Source organism: Bison bison, unplaced genomic scaffold, assembly GCF_000754665.1.
Source record: "Bison bison bison isolate TAMUID 2011002044 unplaced genomic scaffold, Bison_UMD1.0 scf7180017864143, whole genome shotgun sequence".
In the NCBI taxonomy this organism is placed as follows: domain Eukaryota; kingdom Metazoa; phylum Chordata; class Mammalia; order Artiodactyla; family Bovidae; genus Bison; species Bison bison.
In genome coordinates this window covers 5,925,111-5,939,139 of record NW_011494715.1, presented here as the reverse complement: position 1 = coordinate 5,939,139, position 14,029 = coordinate 5,925,111, and the positions used below count along the sequence as shown (strand labels likewise).

Sequence of the window (14,029 nt, the reverse complement as noted above, 5' to 3'; positions counted from 1 at the left end):
GGAGGAAACGCTGGGCAAAGGTAAACAAACAAGCCTTAGGGTAACGGCTCCTAATGGCTCAGCCTTGTCAGGACAAATGACCTCCCTGATGTGCAGATACCAGGTGGGAGTGACGAACACCAACTCCCAACCAATCAGGAGCCTCCTGCTTGTGGCAGCAGACCTCAGAGGTCACAGGGACAGGAGCCACCAAGGTGACAGGGCAAACCAACACACCGACTGCAAGCACTCTTCACGTCTTCCTCAATGGAGTGGAGATGACAGATGCACCACACTGAGAATTATTTATATGGGATGGACTCTGTGTCACCTTTTATAATTTGACTGCTGCTCTGAAGGAAAAAATGAAAGAAGAGAAAAAAGACCTTTTCTCTCACGTTTTAAGTCATCTTACAGAAGCCTCTCTTGAACAGCAAAGTCCAGAAAATGGAAGGATCAATGTTCTTCATCTCTGGACAGACACATTTTTCTTTCTGATTTAAGTAAAAATCAGGGTAAAGTGGGACTTCCCGGGTGTCACAGTGGTAAAGAATCTACCCGCCAATGCAGGAGACACGGTTTCAATCCCTGGGTTCAGGAAGATGCCCTGGAGAAGGAAATGGCAACCTGCTCCGGTATTCTTGCCTGGAGAATCCCATGGACAGAGGAGCCCGGTGAGCTACAGTCCATGTGGCTGCCGAGAGTCGGATGTGACTGAGCACCCATACACACACAGGTAATGCAACACCACTGCTGTCCCACATGGCCACCGCAGCTCCGGCTAAGTCTTCACAGGTACTGGTTGCTCTGCTGGTTCTACCACTGGATACATTTCCTACTTTTCTCCAGAAGACAGTACAGGAACCGACGAGTTTTTAAAACCACAGTTTCTAAAACTGATAAGGCTGAGAGCCAAGAAATTTTGGGTATTTTGCAAGCTTCTTTTCTGGCCACGCTGTGTGGCTTCCAGATTTTAGTTCTGCAACCAGGGATCGAGCCCAGGTCCCTTGTACTGGAAGTGCAGGGTCCTATCCACTGGACTGCCAGAGAAGTCCCTTGCAAGCTTCTTTATTCCAAGTTTATATATAAGATAATTGTATTTTTCATTGTATAATTCACAACTCATGGCCTAAAATAGTACAGGGTTACTTACAATAAAAACAGTAGCAAGAAAGTACTAAAAAAGTCCAGGAAGCATGATTTGGGTAATTATACTTTACCTTAAGTTCATTCTTTAAGAGCTATCAGAACTACAGAATATATTTTCCAACTAATCAAGGCAGAGCTATCCACCCCCGCCCTTTCTCCATCTGTTTCCTATTGCCAGCTTGGTCTTCACACTTATCTAGGAATCATGTGTAAGTTAAAGATAAACTATCTCAAAATGAACACAGAGCAACCTGTGCCCCAAACATAACAGGGGTTCTAATAAGAGTTCTCCTATAAAAAAACAAACCAGATATTCAGAAAAACCTAAAAAGAAAAGAATTGGAATGTATCTAATAATGATTATTTCTGGGTAGAAAGATTAGTGTAATTTTCTTCTTTCAGCTTTTTGCATCTTCTCAATGTTTGACCAGCATTTACCATACTTTTGTAATCAGAAAAATATATATAACTAAAACAAAGCTGAAAATTTAGCCAGCCACATCGAATGACAAATCTTTTTGATCTTCATCTTTAAATCACGGATAACAAGCTGCAGCAGAAGACAGAAAATGGACATGTCAAAGCTGCTGCTCAGATTTCAGGCTAAGGAAGTTAGCCATCTAACTGCTCCTGTCATCCAAGGATAAAAAAAGACCAGGACCACTTCATAAGGGCCATAACAGACTGCAAGACACTCCGAGAGCCTCTACTAAGAGTGCCAGGCTTTGATGTCAGTAGCTCCAATTTTGTGAGTCAGGAAATAGAGCTTTTTACACAGTTGAAGGGGCTGAGAAGAGAGCCAAAGACACACAGCAAGTTCTCCCGACTCCAGAGACCTTACTCCTGCTTCCCAAACCGCACTGCTCACTTTGTGAGGGTCAGCTCAGTCTGCTGAGACAAGAGTAATTGTCACCAGTCAATGAGCCACCTGGCAAGGTTCCCGAAGTTTCTCTGCTCCGCTGACGCTCTCTGCCTGTTCCCAACATGCAGTTGTGAACAATCACCAAGTAGATGATAATCTAGTGAAGCTTAGGAGAGTAATGCACAAAAACAGTAAGTAATCATGTGACTTTATAAGTAGAAAAAAGATGACAAAAATTTTGAAAAATACTCCTCACCAGCATTTTTCCAGTCCCTGACTTTCTTCATATTTGTAAAAGCTATAATTTTAGTGCACTACTCCTCTGTGTGCTGCTCTTAAGACTGACAGCTGTGTTTTCTTTGTCTGTCATTACATCGCACTTCATCTTTACTGGCTGCCTAAAAAAAATACACCATCACTTGTTTAATCATTCTCTTGCTGTTCAACATTTAGGGTCGCTTTAGGTGCTGCGATTCATGGGGTCGCGAAGAGTCGGACACGACTGAGCAACTGAACTGAACTGAACTAGGTTGCTCTATCACAAATATGGTTGTAGTGTTAACTTTAGCGCTTAAGGCTTTTTCCATACTGGACTGTTTCTTCAGAGGATTTCCAGAAGTGGCATTAACTAGGTCAAAAAAATATGAGCATTTTATGGCTCTTGAAATATGCTGCCAAAATGTTTTCCAAAAAAGGCTGTGCCTATTTACAATGTCATCAGTCATACAGCAGAAGATCCATTACACTGCTTAGTCCCATTAGCATTACGGTCAAAACCATCTGGAATCTACCAAGACAGAGGTTATGTTAGCAGTGGCTATCTAGGAGCAATTAAATGACCCTAAACAGGAAATCAACTACTTGATAAATGCTTTAGTTTTGGGAGGCAGTTTGAAGAAATGATTTAAAGCAGGGAGTTTGAAGCAAGAATGCCTGGGCTCAAAAACTGGTCATGCTCATTATTAACATGTGATTTTGGGAAAATTACTTAACTTTGCAAAGATACAGTTTCCTTATCTACAAGATCTAGTAATAAACGCTACCTTCCTAAAGTTGTGAGGACTAAGTGAATAGACACAGAACCTGACATATAGTATGTACTCATTGTTACTGTAGTTACAGAAGGGGCTGAAGAGGCTACCGAAATATTTTTTGGGAAAGTTAGGAAAGTTAAGTCGCTCAGTCATGTCCGACTCTTTGCGACCCCGTGAACTGTAGCCCACCAGGCTCCTCCATCCATGGGATTCTCCAGGCAAGAATACTGGAGTGGGTTGCCACTTCCTTCTCCAGGGGATCTTCCTGACCCAGGGATGGAACCCAGGTCTCCTGCATTAGAGGCAGACGCTTTAACCTATGAGCCACCAGGGAAGCCTTATTTTTTGGGGGGGGGACACCTAAATTTACAGCATTTTAAAGAATAAATTCTATTTCATTGAGGCATTCACTAATGTTTTAGACATCTGTGTATCCCATGAGACTAGGCAGGGACATCCCTAGTGGTCCAGCTGGTTAAGAATTTACCTGCCAATGAAGGAGACATGGGTTCAATCCTTGGTCTGGGAAGTAGGATCCCGCATGAGCAACTAAGTCCACAAGCCACACCTTCTGTAGCCCCTGACTTGTGCAACTAGAGAAAGCTTGTACGCAGCAACGATGACCCAGCCCAACCAATAAATAAATACCCAGCGCAGGCAATCAATTAAAAAATAAAAAGACTAGGTAAAGTGAATGAACAATTTTACAAATATTTTTCTATTGCTAGTTTTCCTTCCTGGAGAAGGCAATGGCACCCCACTCCAGTACCCTTGCCTGGAAAATCCCATGGGCGGAGGAGCCTGGTAGGCTGCAGTCCATGGGGTCGCTGAGGGTCAGACACAACTGAGCGACTTCACTTTCACTTTTCACTTTCATGCATTGGAGAAGGAAATGGCAACCCACTCCAGTGTTCTTGCCTGGAGAATCCCAGGGACGGGGAAGCCTGGTGGGCTGCCATCTATGGAGTCGCACAGAGTCGGACACGACTGAAATGACTTAGCAGTTTTCCTTCCAGGAAGATAACAGTTACTACTGCAAAAGTGAATATTCTAGCAAACATAGGGTTTTATAATTTTTTTTTTTAGAATTACTGACATTTGGGGGGTAATTTTTTTTTTTTATCAATTATAGTTAGTAAACATATTTCTAATTCTCTTACATTCCTTTAAAACCGTTTTATTATGGAAAATTTCAAACACACAAATAAGCATAATTAGTACAATAAACTCCCATCACTCGGATTTAACATCTGTCCATTTTCTGTGCTTCTCTTCACTGCCTTCCTTTTGATGTTGACACACTTCTGCAGAATGGCTACTGTGCTGACAAACCAATCTGATCTCTGAAAATACTGTTTTCATAGAGAGTCTTAAATCTATCTCTTACCCACAACTGTGACAAAAACATGATTCCATTTTTCTAAATATCATAGCAAAATTCATTAAATGTAACTTCTTCCACCTTTAACTCATCTTTAGTTTTTAACACCTGGGAGTCCTGTAATACCTATTTCTGAAATCTCTATTTTGTCCACTGTCCTTTTTTGGTTTTGTTTTCCATTTCTCTCCTCAATGGTGTAGTTTTACTATATTGAAATATTTGAAAACAAGTTAGAATGAAGACTTTACTACTAAAATAGTCTTCCCAAGGATCTTAATGGAGGCTACATTTAAGCTATGTATTTAGGGAATGCTGCCATTTCTACTATATAACAACATTTTTCTGACCCAGAAGCAATGCACTGATTTCTTTAATTTTTTTTGCTCTTCCTTTACAGTTTAAGATGTTTTATTCCTTTAGTTCAAAACCAACTAGTCAATTATCATTAACATAAATATATTTTTGCTTTTCAATTTCTACTCTTGGTTTTATTGTTCAAGTTTTATCTGTAAAAATTCCTGCAGTTGGACGTGCAGTGTAGCCCATTAAGTTATGCATTCAGGCTACAGACAGCCCTCTAAGTGATGCTCTGGAGGCATTTTTCAAATTCACATTGAGTTTTCAATTTATCCATTTCTAAGGACTTAGTGACTTCTATTGTGATTTCTGCTTTGAGCCACAAAGAATTGGGTGTTGTATATGTACATGTGCTTGGTTTCACTTTCAGATATAAAGGTGGTAACGGTTATCTTTTGGTAATTGATTTCTAACTTTCTTGTGGGCAGGGAATAGATTTTATACATACTTGCTGATATTTATTGAAACTTGCTTTGTAACAGTATAGTGTGAATGGTTGATTTTTTAAATAAATGAACCAGTGGGCATGAAAACTGGGAATATATAATCTAACTGTTGTATACAGAGCAGATCGAGTTTATTATTTTACCTAATGCCTCCAGAGCATCTCCTATATCTTTACCTACTTTTGAGTCTTAGGAGAAAAGAACTTGTCGATTTCTTTTTGAAATTCTGTCCTATTTTGCTTTTTACATATCGAGGCTACATTGCTACATAATCGAAATTACTACTATTGAATATTTTATCATTATGTAATGCTTTTTGTCTAAAAATCTATTTTTAGATTTATTTCTAAATAATATTATAGCTATATCAATTTTTCCTTCAGTGAATCAGTCTTGTGTTTTTTAAATGAAATTTACATATATATAGTTAAAAGTGAATCACCAAATTCAAGAAGTAACTACTTGTGAGCTATTTCTTCTAGTTATTTCTCAGTAATATCATTATACTATTATTTCTTGAGTTATAGTTGTTACTGACTTTTTTCTGCTATGGAAACTATTTCAAAACTGATGAAACTTTGCTATGGTCCATAACCAACATATGTACAGAAGGATTCTCTATCACATTTGAAGCAAAGCTTATGAAGACAACTGCCACTTTACTTGAACTGGGTAACAAACATTTAAAAGGAATGAGAAGTTTGTGTAACAGATTAATGTACCGATTAACACAATCATTAAAGCAACTTATCAGGATTTAACTGTTTTTTCTCAGTGCTATGCAAATTAAAGAAAGATATATCCTAACAATAGTATTGTAGAGTCAGTGAATTAGTCTACACTTTTTTTAAGTTAATGAGTATTTACCATCATCTTAACCAACTTCTTTGTTCACCAATGCTTCTTGTATCTCATTACTCTCTTTTAGGGTCAATTCCCTTTTTCCTGAAGTACATACTTTAGGCTATTTGCTTCAAATGGTAAACTCTTAGTCATTACTAGTCTGGAAATTTCTTAATTTTGACTTTATTCCTCAATAGTGATGGTGGTGGAATTATAAGGTAGCAGACTACTTTCAACAGTAAATTTATTAATCCAACTGTCCTCTGGCAACTCTTAGGGCTAGTGAGAAATCTGCTGCTGGTCTAACTGGTAATCCATTACAGGTGGCTATTAAAATCTCTTTGCCAATAGTGTTTTGATATTTTATTAAGATGTACATTGGCATTTTTGGGCGGGGGGGCGAAATTATGCTTCTAACATATAAGGACTCGTCTTTCATAGCTGTGAGAAACACTGTCAGCTATTATCATTTTTAATACTATCTCTACCGCATTCTTTCTTCCTAGTTTCTACTAGTGAAATGCCTATTAAATGTATGTTGCAATGTTTCATTTTACTGTCTCTGTAATTATCCTTTCATATTTTGCTTTTTGAGCTCTGTATATTCCATTCTGGATACTTTTCTCAGCCCTATCTTAATTTGCTAATTCTTTCCTATTGGTGTCATATCTGCTATTTAAACTCCTCTACTGAAATTTTCTTTTCATGGACTACTTTTCATTTCTAGAAGTTCTCTTTTTTAAAAAATAACATCTTGGTCTCTTCACAGGTTTGATATCTTCATTTATGTATTTGATCATTTTAATGTTTTAATTTTAGACTCTCCATCAGATTGAACAATTGTCTGAAGTTCTTAGGAGTCTTGTTAGGTTTGATGATTCAAATTGATAATGGATTTCATTACTGTTGTTGTAAATTTTTGGATGGTGAGCCCGTCTTTGGTGGGGCTACATCTGTGGGAATTCTATGTACCACCATCTTGAGATCAATCTTTAAGCTGATTTCTCAGCTTGACTATTTATGCTTAGAGAGGAGCAGACAAATCAGATTCAAAACTCTCAAAGCACTGGCCCCAGCTCCTTGCAGAGACAATCTTCCCTACTGATCTCTTGAACAAGCAAATGGTATTTTTCTAGTACTCCTTTCATTGAGGTACACAGCCCTTCGTGGCGGGAGGGGGGGGGGGGAGGAGGACAGTTTCTGGTTTTGAAATATATGTTTCTGGATATTACAACTGTTACTAAGAAGACTCATGAAACCTCAGGTTTCAGCAAATTTAAAAGACTTTAATTTTAAAAAGCTGCTATGAACACAAAGTGACAACTAGCCAATCTGGCCTTACAGAAATCTTTAAAAGCTGTATGAATTTACTGTAAATAACAACAAAATTTGGCAAATCAACTATATCTCAATTAAACAAATAAAAAATAAAGAATCTGTCAGATTAGTATGTATGGTGAACTTGGCAATTTCATCGTATGGCAAATTCAAGTTTAGTGAACTGGCTTTGAGAAGTGAGTCTGTCGTTTGCAGAGAGAACCATGGACTGAAACATCACATACGAACTCCTCTCTCCTAGTCTTCTTTAAAATGATGATAATACATAGAGTTATTATGATATGGTATTTATTAACTGTCAGGCACTCTGCAGGAACTTTCCATTTAATTCCTTTAATCCTCCCAGGAACGCTATGAGGTAGACACTATATTCCCATTTTACAGATGAAGAAAATGCAGCACAGAAATTGTGAGGTCCCAAAGCTGTAGAGGCTGTGCCAGCATGTGAACCCAGGAGAATGAGATCTGGACACAGAGCATTTCACCACCACTGCATGCCACGCCACACAAAGAGAAAGGGACGTCACAGACTGGCAAACATCGGCAGAGATGACGTGCTCTGAAAGGCCGTAGTTTGAGTTGATAAGAATGTAGACTGAATGTATAATATAGTGAACAAAAAAATTAGTTTGCTGGCTAAGGTAAGGCAAAGCAAAGATTAAATTATTAAATACGTCTGCATTCTATCATAAGCAGTAATTTTTTTCTGTTGGCTTTCCCCTTCCATTCCAAAAAAAAAAAGTAAAATAAATAAATAAAAGATGATAGAATTCTCTTGCTGTAAAGTAGTTTTACTGATGAAACTGTTTTTAAAGCTCTGTAATGTAACCTTTAGGTTGAGCTAGTGCCAAAAGCTCTTTAATCTTGTTTGGGAGAATTTTACACACCATAAAGGAACTTTTTTTATAGGTAACAGTGTTACCTATAAAAACACCATTGCCATTATTTTTTCCCTCTTTTTCTCAATTTTCTATTTAGCCAACTCATATATTCACTGTGGATATCTGCAAGCAGAGAGAAGCGGTTCATTTTTCTCTCTCTGGTAGTGAAATAAGCTTTAGTTCCTTCTGATTCAAATATGACATTAAAAAAATACTTCTAGCAAATTGATTTTAATGAAATGCTTTTCCTTCTTGGTACAACATTAGAAAACCAATTAGTATAATTAACATACAAATGAATATAGGGAAAAACAAAACTCAAAAGCTTGAGAAAATGTATTTAAAAAACTCAATATCATTATAAAGGCAAAAAGTCTTACCAAACTATAAACAGAAGAATATTTCTTTAACCTGTTAAGTTGCTAACCAAATTCTACATCATAGTTGATGATGAAGCATAAGAAACAGTTTCCTGAATGTCAAGAACAAAAGGCTATCCACTGTGACTGGTTAAATTCAATACTATACTGGAAAAGATATATAATGCAATAAGACAAGAAAAATAAAAGATAAAATGGTTAGAAGTGCAGAAATAAAAATGTCACTGTCCACAGATGATATGCTTATAAGACATTCTGAAGAAAATCTACTACAACTAATAGAGTTCATCAAGATTGCTGGATACAAAAAAAATCAGCCTACCAAAATTAACTGAGATCTTACATACCAGCAATGAACATTCAGTAAAAGTAAAAAGAATTAAAATGAGAATACCATGTTGTATATGGTAAAAATTTAAACGCATCATAAAAGTAAAAAAAAAAAAAAAGTATAAAACCCTATAAAAAATTAAAAAAAAAAAACCCCAACGTATAAAACTCTCCTTAAAAATAATGTTAATTGGAAAGATAATAAGCTGTTGTAAGAAACAGAAACAATAGGTGAGGGAGATTAAGAGGTTCAAACTTCCATATGCAAAATGAATGAGTCATGGGTTTGAAGTGTACAGTGTAGGGAATATAACCAATAGTTATGTAATATATTTGTATGGCGACAAATGGTACTAGACTTATTCTGGTGATCATTTTGAAATACATTTGAAATACCCAGAAATATTTGAATCACTACGATATGTAATGGGAACTAATAGTTATAGGTAAATTATACTTCAGAAAGAAACAAACTCACAGAAAAAGAGGTCAAACTGTTGTTACCACAGGCAAAGCAGTGGAAGGAGGAAGGATTGGATGAAGGTGGTCAAAAATTACAAGCTTCCAGTTATAAGATAAATAAGTACTATATAATATAAAACATGATAAATAAAATTAACACTGTTGTATGTTATATATAAAAGCTGATAAGAGTAAATTCTAAGAGTTCTCATCACAAGGAAAATTTTTTCTTTTCTATTTCTTTAATTTTGTATCTATATGAGAAAATAGATGTTCACTAAATTTATTGTGGTCATCATCTTGTGATATATGTAAGTTAAATCATGCTGTACACATTAACTTACAGAGTAATGTATGTCAATTATATTTCAATAAAGCTGGAAGAAAAAAAGTATAAAAACAGGGAACTTAGTTGGAAAAAAAGACTCTATGAGACAAATAAAAGGGGAGAGAATTCACTGCCAGCAGACTGTGTTATAAAAATGTTAAGGAAGTTCTTTAGGAAGAAAGAATCTATACCAAAAAAGTGAAGAACTCTGGAAATGGTGAAAATAAATGAACATTTTAAAAGCTACTTTTTAAATTGTTTAAAAATATAATTAACTGTCTAAAGGAAAAAATGGCAACAATATTGTGTGTAGCTTATAATGTATAAACATGTGTGACCACCACAGCACAAAGAATGGGAGGGAAAACTTGAAAGTAAACTACTGTAAGGTTCTTATATTCAACATGAAATGAGCCAATTTCTCAAAACAAATCTACTTGGAAAAAATCAGTTCTCACTAGTCTACTTTTTATGGAAATTAAGAATCATATGAAAGAGTCAATTAAGAGCTAAGATTAGCTAAAAATACATTGAAGAATAAATATTAGAGAAGATTTAAATTTTCTGATATTACAACTTACTACAGAGTAATTAACAGTAAGATGTTGCACTAAAGTAGCTAATGGACAAGTGGTAAAGGAGTCAACAGTCCAGAAAACAGGTACATACGTGTCTTGGAGTCTGACAGTAAAAGCAGCATTACCAAGGTATGGAGTGCTGGGAACAGTTGTGACCTATTTGGAATAATTACTACATACCACACAAAAAAATTATTTCCAGATGACTTAAGACAAAAACTTCACAATTTGTAATGAAAAATAAAATGGAAAGAGGATAACACCTTATCACTCTGGGATAGTGGGGAATTTCTTAAAGAGATAAGAAGCACAAAGTGTAAGACAAAGATTCATATATTTGACTACGGTACCTTAAAATGAAAGCCTTCAAAAGACACCACTAACAGAGAGAATACACAAGCCAGAGATTGAGAGAAGGTATTTCCAATATATGTTATTTTTAATCAGCACTGGTAACCTACTCAGTACAAAAAGCTCATTCAAATTAACAACACTAAAAAGATTTAAAAATCCAACAGAAATAGGGAAACAAAAGTGGTCAATAAATAAAGACATAAAGAAGCTCAGTACCACCAGCATCAAGGATTTGATAGGCTAAATAAGACAATTTCGATAGCCTAAAATTAGACTGATGATATTATATTTTGGAAAGAAGGTAGTCAAACTGGAGTATAAATTGGTATAATCACTCTGGAGAATAATCTGGCAACACCTAAAAATACTGAGGGCTGCCCTGGTGGCTCAGTTGGTAAAGAATCCACCTGTAAAGCAGGAGACCCAGGTTCAATCCCTGGGTGGGGCAGATCCCTTGAAGAAGGAAATGGCAGCCCACTTCAGTATTCTTGCTTGGGAAATCCCACGGACAGAGGAGCCTGATGGGCTACAGTCCATGGGGTCGCAAAGAGTCAGACAGGACTTAGCAGCTAAGCCACCAACAATACTGAATATATATACACACACTGCAATATACAGTAAACTAATAAAGCCACGCGTGGGTGCGCTACACGTCAACTCGAGGAAACAAGTGACTTCTGGAGAGGGAGCAAAAGTGACGACTGGGAATCTTGCCTTTAGATCCGACTTACGTCAAAAGTGGGGAGAAGAGGAAGAAGAGCTGATCCAAAACAAGAAAAGAGGCAAACTGTTAACATCTACTCAACATTAGTAACGAGGGCAAGAGCGTTTTTCTGTATTGTTATCGACGCTCCTGCAGACATTAGAATTCTGTAACTATACCTTTCATACTGTTGTCAAAATTTGTAGTGCCCTTTTCTTTATAACAAAAGTCGCACGGTACAAAAGCAAAATCTAACAGAGTTTAATGGATAAATATTTGAATATTAGTATAGCGTTTGCCAGGTATGTTTGTTAATTTTTAAGGAACTACTAGTGATAATGGTTCATGAGTTTCATTGATGCAAAGGGAACATGACTTACAACTACTGACATGGCAATAGCAATGGAATAAAGTGAGAATACTACCTCACAAAATTCAGTAAGATATTGCCTTGGAGGAAGGAAAGAAACAGATACCACCCAGATTTTTATCTCAAGTTTTGAGATTACATTAGTAATTTTAATAAACTCCTTGATGCTCTCTGAAGTTTGGCAAAACATTTCTCTAGCAAAATTCAGCAAGGCTTTTTAATTTTATGAGAAAATTTTCAAATGCTATTGACAATTATCTAATTACCAGAAATGTTACATTAATCTGATAGCTATATTTATAAAGAATACATATTCATAAAAATAAACATCAATGCTGACACCTGAAAATGAATTCTAAAAATAAAAGTAGACCCTTGCTTAGAAAGGAACAGGAATTGAAAATATCATTGTATGAATTACCTCCAGTAACAATAAGAATTACTGACAAACATTTTCTATCCAATATTAAATTAGCTCTTACCCCCAAACTGAATGAAATAAATACTATCAATATCAACTTGATTGTCAATGCCCAAGGTCACACAGTCAATAACAGACTGATTTTGCACTCAAATCAGTACACGTTCCAAATATTTTCTCTTAAATCATTCCACTAATACATTAGAAGTTTTATATATATAAAACAGTGCATTATACTAAGAGCAATAGAGTTAATATGGATTGGATAGTTGGATAGAAAAAAAATTCAAGAATCTTAGCAATAAAAATGTCCCTGTTTTTCTCTAGTAATCTCTTCTAATTTCTCCTTCAATATTGCTTCCCTGTTGTACCACTACGTAACTCTTGCTAGGTTACTTCTAAGACAGTTTGGAAGAGACCAAGAAAAGGTGAAGTGAAAGTGAAAGTCGCTCAGTCATGTCTGACTCTTTGCAACTTCATGGACTATAGGTCCACGGAAGTCTCCATACCAGAATACAGGAGTGGGTAGCCTTTCCCTTCTCCAGGGAAGCTTCCCAACCCAGGGATCGAACCCAGGTCTCCCGCATTGCAGGTAGATTCTTTACCAGCTAAGCCAAAAAGGAAGCCCAAAAATACTGAAGTGGGTGGCCTATCTCTTCTCTAGCGTATCTTCCCGACCCAGGAATCAAACCGGGGTCTCCTGCATTGAAAGGGAGAGCATTCAATTAGTTAATTAAGATGGCCGAAAGAGTTATTTCCATACTTCTGAGAAGTTGTGCATTCGTATACTTTAGCCTTTAAAAAATATGGTATTTCCTAATGGTAAAGTCCCTGACCTTGGGAGTGGGGTAACTCCTGTCAGCTGCTGCCCCTGACCATAGGAAAATTTGGCCTTGGAGTACGGAATGAAGCAAGGCAAAGGCTACTAGAGTTTTGCCAAGGGAATGCACTGGTCATAGCAAGCAACCTCTTCCAACAATACAAGAGAAGACTCTACACATGGACATCACCAGATGGTCAACACCGAAATCAGATTGATTATATACTTTGCAGAAAAAGATGGAGAAGCTCTATACAGTCAACAAAAACAAGACCGGGAGCTGACTGTGGCTCAGATCATGAACTCCTTATTGCCAAATTCACACTTAAATTGAAGAAAGGAGGGAAAACCACTAGACCATTCAGGTATGACCTAAATCAAATCCCTTATGATTACACAGTAGAAGTGAGAAATAGATTTAAGGGACTAGATCTGATAGAGTGCCTGATGAACTATGGATGGAGGTTTGTGACACTGTACAGGAGACAGGGATCAAGACCATCCCCATGGAAAAGAAATGCAAAAAAGCAAAATGGCTGTCTCGGGAGGCCTTACAAATAGCCCTGAAAAGAAGAGAAGTGAAAAGCAAAGGAGAAACGGAAAGATATAAGCATCTGAACGCAGAGTTCCAAAGAATAGCAAGGAGAGACAAGAAAGCCTTCCTCAGCGATCAATGCAAAGAAATAGAGGAAAACAACAGAATGGGAAAGACTGGAGATCTCTTCAAGAAAATTAGAGATACCAAGGGAACATGTCATGCAAAGATAGGCTCGGTAAAGGACAGAAATGGTATGGACCTAACAGAAGCAGAAGATATTAAGAAGAGGTGGCAAGAATACACAGAAGAACTGTACAAAAATGATCTTCATGACCCAGATAATCACGATGGTGTGATCACTCACCTAGAGCCAGACATCCTGGAATGTGAAGTCAAGTGGGCCTTAGGAAGCATCACTACGAACAAAGCTAGTGGAGGTGATGGAATTCCAGTGGAGCTATTTCAAATCCTGAAA

At 36.9% G+C, this 14,029-nt stretch overlaps 1 protein-coding gene across 1 annotated transcript in view; it reads right to left on the bottom strand.

Moving 5' to 3' along the window:
* INTS9 (integrator complex subunit 9) overlaps nucleotides 1-14,029 on the bottom strand; it is a 126,671-nt gene that overhangs the window by 87,655 nt on the left and 24,987 nt on the right. The gene's annotated exons all lie outside the window — the stretch shown is intronic.